This window comes from Rhinolophus ferrumequinum, chromosome 12 (assembly GCF_004115265.2).
Source record: "Rhinolophus ferrumequinum isolate MPI-CBG mRhiFer1 chromosome 12, mRhiFer1_v1.p, whole genome shotgun sequence".
In the NCBI taxonomy this organism is placed as follows: domain Eukaryota; kingdom Metazoa; phylum Chordata; class Mammalia; order Chiroptera; family Rhinolophidae; genus Rhinolophus; species Rhinolophus ferrumequinum.
The window spans coordinates 41,943,345-41,948,792 of NC_046295.1; the positions used below are offsets into that span (position 1 = coordinate 41,943,345).

Below are 5,448 nucleotides of genomic sequence, written 5' to 3' on the forward strand. Positions count from 1 at the left end.
ATGGAGCCCTCAGGTAGGCTGCACGTGAGGCTGGCTCCACACAAGGCCAATGGCTGGTTCCCCCAGCTCTCACTCTGAAGCCTCACAACTGAGTCTTTTCCTGTATGTCTCTGGTGCCTTTGGAGATGCCGCCCCTCTACAGGAGACCGGGTGAGTGTTTGGAAATGAACAAGTCTGCATACGGTCCCTGTAAGAGGGCTTCTGGGTTTCCAACTGCTTTCTGTTCCACTAGGATGGACAGAGTCCTCACTTATCTCCACTGCCCAATGTTGTGGGAATTCCTCCCCCCTGTACAAGGACCCCAGGGCTAGGGAGCCCAAAACGGATGTGGGACGCCTCTCTCCTTTGGGGGGATCTCTGCCAAGGAGGTGACCCTCCTGGTGTTCAACCACTATTTGTGGGTTTGAGGTCAGCCCATTTCATATCTCCACCCTTTCTACCATCTCAGTGTGGCCTCTTCCCCAGATCCCGAGTTTTAGGAACTTTGTTCAGCTAGTCTTCGGGTGATTCTTGAGGTTGATTGTTCTATAATTTATTTGTAATTTTGGTGTCATCCCAGGAGACAGTAGGCATAGCGTTTACCCAATCCGCCACTTTGGATCTTTCTCCATACCTTTTCATAGCTTCATAGTTCCTTTCTTTTTAGCTCTGAGTAAGATTCCATTGTCTGCATGCACACAGTTTATGTGTCCATTCACCTACTGAAGGATATCGTAGTTGCTTCCAAGTTTTGGCAATTGTGAATAAAGCTGCTATAAACATCCATGTTCAGGGATTTACGTGGACTTAAGTCTTCAACTCCTTTGGATAAATACCAAGGAGAACAATTGCTGGATTATGGTAAGGAAATGTTTAGTTTTATACAAACCTCCCAACTGTCTTCCAAAGTAACTGTACTATTTTGCATTCCCACTGGAATGAATGAGAGTCCCTGTTGCTCCACATGCTCCCCAGTATTTGGTGTTATTAGTGTTTTCGACATCCTGAGAACCATCAAAAGTTGTTCAGTTAAGATTGATTGCCCCATCTGCTTCTCAATGACCCTCCAATGATAGGGAAGACACCCACTATCCTAGCCTGTGCTAAACAACTATACAAAGATAAAAAATTTAGCACCTTACTCTTGGAGGAATAGATAACATTCTGGCACCAATCCTCAGCTTTGCCAGCACCGAACAATGTTTAAGAAAGGCTTAAAATTAGAAGCTAATGCCATGACTCATAGTGTTCAGAATGCTTGAAACAGATTGAGAAATTTATGAAGAATACCATATTTTGCCTCATCTTTAACTATATGTCAATGATCACCCTTACATTACAGTCCTGTTGTTCTATGTTTGAAAGTTTTCCTTTGAGCCCAGAACTTATTGTTGCCTAGGTAGGACATACCATCGAAGAAGAGAAAGTTTACATAAGTGAAGATGGATTGAAAGGACTTGTAATTTTTTCTAATGGAGATATGTGAAGGTCTCTTAATGTCTTGCAGAGTACCAAAATGGCTTTGGGGAGGGAGATAAAACAGACTAATGTATATGGGACACTCCTTCAAATCTGATTTTGCCAACATTCTGGACCGGATGTTGAATCAAGGCCTCACCACAGCCTCTACAAACAGTATGGAGTTGAAAACTCTGAAGAGGCTGGCATTATATGATACCCTTTTTTGTGCGTAGAACTGACTTTCCATCATCGGTTCAAATACATTTTATTGACCAAAATGGCAGACATTGAGTACAGACTTTCTGTTGACACCAATGAGAAGAAGATTCAACTGAGTTCCTTTATTGCTGCTTTTAAATCACCGGAGACTTGATTGTTGCAGGGACTTAGACTTCTAGATACAATTCACGGGACCCTGCAGTACTTGAGAACAAAAGACATGCTTGTGTGATTGAACTATAATCACCCAAAGTACTGAGAGACAGAGTTCCAGGCTTGAGTTGGCAGAATTTTTTAAATACTGCATGTGGTATAGTAACAATATAGAAAGCAAGATTTGAGGTACAAGCATTTTTATTACAGTGCTTATTTGTCTTTTATAGTAAAAACAACAACAAAGTTTTTGCCAGTCTTAAGGCTTTTACTCCTCAGTTGCTTAGATAAAGGAAAATTGGCCTAACCTATTCTGGTTTAGAATATAGGCTTTCAAATCTGATATGGTCAAAGTTTCTTATGAACATCTTCAAACTTACGTTTTAAAATGTAGTCTTAGGCATTGTTTGTATTTACTCTGAAATAGGTGTTACTAGGTTTGCAGCCAGAACTGTTATATAATAGACTCATTTATAATTTTGATTTTTCTTCTTGAAGTAGAAGAATTACCAGCAGCCTTCTAATTGTTATGTGAAAGGCAGGCAAAAGGAAGTTATATGTTAAGTATAACATTCAATTACCCTTTAAATGATACCATTTGATACCAGTGATTATACAAAACACACTTGTTTAATACAGGGCACTTGAAGTAAGCCTAATTCTAAACCTATAACTGTTGAAAATAAAGGACATTTTGTACAAACTTAGCAGTTTATTTTACAGAAATTATATTGCATTGATGTTAGTGTTCTTCATAATTTTTTTAAAAGCAGCTTTCTTGTTGTTTCCACCCTTGTTTCTTTTGGAAGGCAGTTATAAAGAGGCTGTCCTACTCAAAATGCAGCTATATTCAGGCCTTTCCAATTTGAGGATCACAGAATTGCCAGTCTTGGTAGTACTAAACTTTCCTTCGGAAGCTGGTTTTTGTTTGTTTTTTTCTTCTTTTTAATAAAAGTGTTAAATTCTTATAATATGGACAGGGAGAAGTTTTATTTCATCATCTATAATTTCTGTAGATTTTATCAGCTATCAAAGACATTTTCAGAAGTTTGAAAGCTAATAGCCAAGCAGGGGTCTCATATTTCAAGATAACCCCTAAAATAAAAAAATTTTTACTAATTGATTCCCACCTAAAAAAAAAAAAAAAAAAAAAAAAAAAAAAAAAAAAAAAAAAAAAAAAAACTTCACTAGTCTCAGAAACATACGGGTACCAATGGCCACTTATAATTTCAAAAATATACATTAAGTAAAATTAGAAGGCAAAGTGGTGTCTGTGGGTGCTTGGTGAATAATTAGTGAAATCATAACACAAAATTTGAATTTAAATTTCACCTGGCAAGAACCCCAAAGTATTTGACATAAGGTCTCAGGCAAGAAATGAAATATGTGTTGAAAGGAAGTTTTTTGTTTTCCAACAACCATCAGCTAATTCAACAATGGTTTCACATTTTAACATCTGCTGGGAAAGAATGCTAAAATGGCAGCTCCCACTGAGAGGGGTTAACTCTTTGCTTATTAGACATCAAACTAGTGAAACAGAGCAACACTGTTGTATAGTGACAAAGGATGTGGTTCTTCAATCTCTCCATGGTGTTCTGACTCCAGCTTTCTTCATTATCCTGAAGATGGACAAGTAGTGCCAGATCTGTGCTGAAAGAATTCTTATTACCCTCATAGAAATAGTTGAATTCACAATAAACTTGATCTAAATTATCGAGGGGTCAAAATTTACTTCCTGTCTATGGATGTTCTAAAGACCAAATAGGAGTCTACCTTTTAACTTGTTCATAAGTGTTCACTTCCCTTGAGTGAATAACAATTATAATAATTATTATTAACATTTTTGGACTTACTGCTTTCTAGGTTCTGTGTTAATAATGCAGCATGCATAATTTATCACTCTTACATGACTCTGGAATGGGTGCTGTCATTATCTTCATTTAGGTGTATGGAAAATGGATTTTCCAGTTCCCATTACACGCAGTAACTAAGCGGTGGAGTCCAGTGTTGAGCCTGGGCAATCTAATTCTACAACCCACCCTCTCTACGGTTATTCCACCAACCACTCCACTCAATAAAGGAAAAGTATTAATCATCCATCCTTGAAAATTTTACAGATCATAATCATGCCAGTGCTTCATTCATCACTACCAAATAAGTAACCATATCATCTTCTCTAAGAGCTTCTCTCTGTTCTGTAAAATGTTTCATTCTTGCCCTAGGCATAAACACTGAGGAGTGGGAAGGGAGGGTTGCAGAAAGAAAGAGGCCTTCTCACCACTGGAGAGCTGATTAATTTACAATTAGCAAAGACTAAAAGGTCCCTTTCTGAAACTTTTGCTTGGGGGCCTAGAATCAAAACTTAGTCACTGAATCCTGTCTCTTTTGGGGGGAATAAGATTCATCACTAGACAAATGCTAACTTTCTAGATCTCAAGTCTCCTCTCCCTGGCTCAATTGAGACAATTCCCTGACATGGAGTTTCAGATGGAATCTTTTGTGCTGATTCTCAAAAGTTGATATTTTAGTTTTTCAACTATATATTGTAAAAAAATTTAAACATACAGAGAAAATGGAAGTACCAAAAAAATAGTACAATGAATACTCATAGACCCATCACCCAGATTCAACTCCAGTATACCTACTAGCTAGGTGTTAACATATTTTGGCATATTTGAATGTATTTATTTATTTATCATCATCCTTCACTACTGAATACTGCAGTGTACATCCTCTCAGAATGAGAACATTGTCTTGCATAGTCACATACCATTAACACATCCAAGGAAATTAATATTTCCCTAATAGTATATCATATAACACCCAGTCCAAATACAAATTTCCCCATTTGTTCCATTATTATGTTTTATGGCTGATTTTTTGAACCAGTATTAAGACAACATATATGCATTGTATTTGGCTATTGTATCACTCTAGTATTTTTTTCCTAGAAGAATCTCCCCACCCCCGTCTCTCTCTCTCACTCTTTTTTTTGACACCAACATTTTGAAGATACCAAGAAGTTTTTGTATAATGTTCCACATTCTGTATGTGTTTGATTGTTTACTCTTGGAGTTAACCGGTTCCTCCAGCTCTTGTATTTCTTGTAAATTAGAAGTTTAAGCATTCAAATAGATTTCAGTTGAACATGTTCAGCAAGAATACTTTGTAGGTGATGCATTCATGCTTAGAAAACATGGTGTCCATATATCATTCTTTGTGATCTAAATTTGACTATTGGTTACAGTGGCAACAATTGGTTAGAGTGGCAACGTGTTTATAAAGACGACTGTAACAAATTGGTTACAGTCGTCTTTATAAAAATATTTCTTTCTTTTTGAAATTAGAAAGAAATCTGTGGAGTTTAAAATATACTATTCTACTACATCTTTTCACTTAATGGCTTTATAATCCATTAGTGATCCTTCCATTCACCATTTCATCTTCATTGATTGGCTTTCATTCTTCTGTAAAGATCTTGAAATAATTATTTTTCTTCATGTGGTTATAACACCAATTTAATAGGTTTATGTATTTTTAATTTTAGGGTTTGATTTCAATTTTAGAGTTTTTCTTTTTAATTGATTTTATTTTTTAATATCAAAAACACTTACAGAGTTCAAAGTTTAAAGTATA

The 5,448-nt window shown here is 36.4% G+C and overlaps 1 pseudogene; it reads left to right on the top strand.

Annotated features, from left to right (window-relative positions):
• The first annotated feature begins 1,024 nt into the window (after positions 1-1,024).
• Positions 1,025-1,830, top strand: LOC117031524 (replication factor C subunit 5-like; annotated as a pseudogene).
• The last annotated feature ends 3,618 nt before the right edge of the window (positions 1,831-5,448 follow it).